Source organism: Cariama cristata, unplaced genomic scaffold, assembly GCF_000690535.1.
Source record: "Cariama cristata isolate BGI_N322 unplaced genomic scaffold, ASM69053v1 scaffold2437, whole genome shotgun sequence".
NCBI lineage: Eukaryota > Metazoa > Chordata > Aves > Cariamiformes > Cariamidae > Cariama > Cariama cristata.
The window spans coordinates 9,991-10,598 of record NW_009626924.1 but is presented as its reverse complement, the minus strand read 5'-3'; the positions used below and the strand labels follow the sequence as shown (position 1 = coordinate 10,598).

Here is a 608-nt window from a genome sequence, read left to right as displayed (position 1 = left end):
GACGCGAGAGGCTTTGGCGGTCGGAGCCGCGGGAGCAGCACCAGGGACTGGGACGGCCAGGCAGGTCACTCCCAGAAAACGGAGCTTTGGCTTTTCTTTGAAAGTGGATTTTGTTTTCATTTTTTTTTCCTTTGTTTGTTTGAAAGTGAATTTTCTTTTTTCTTTTTTTTTTTTTTTTTTGGTTAGGCCGGCATGAATATAATGCTGGTGGGGAAAATGAGTCGGATGATGGCTAAACTATGTTAAGCTGTCTGATGGGGGTTCAGGGCTTTTACTATTTTTATTGGTTTTATAATGACCTTGATGACCTTCTCCTTAAAAAGGAAAAGGAGCCCCTTCCCCTGAAGCTCTGCTTTGGGGCCTCAGTGAAGCACCACAGCCCTTGAATTCACTTTACTCAGCAGGACACTCCAACATGTACCCAAAATATTTTTGATTCCAAAGTATGCTTTTCATGTTTTGAGGTATTGAATGAAGAGGAATAAGGGTTTAAATTACGATGTGTTGTCTGTTGTACCCCAACCCCGCGGCGTACAGACACGGAGCAGCGTCGGGTCTGGGTGCGGAAGGTCGGTGCGTGGCTGGGGGGGGGAGGTTGGGGGCTGGTC

General features: G+C 46.9%; 1 protein-coding gene across 1 annotated transcript in view; it reads left to right on the top strand.

The window, feature by feature from the left end:
- The window catches only part of PDLIM4 (PDZ and LIM domain 4), a 34,590-nt gene that overhangs the window by 27,802 nt on the left and 6,180 nt on the right, over positions 1–608 (top strand). The window lies entirely within an intron of this gene.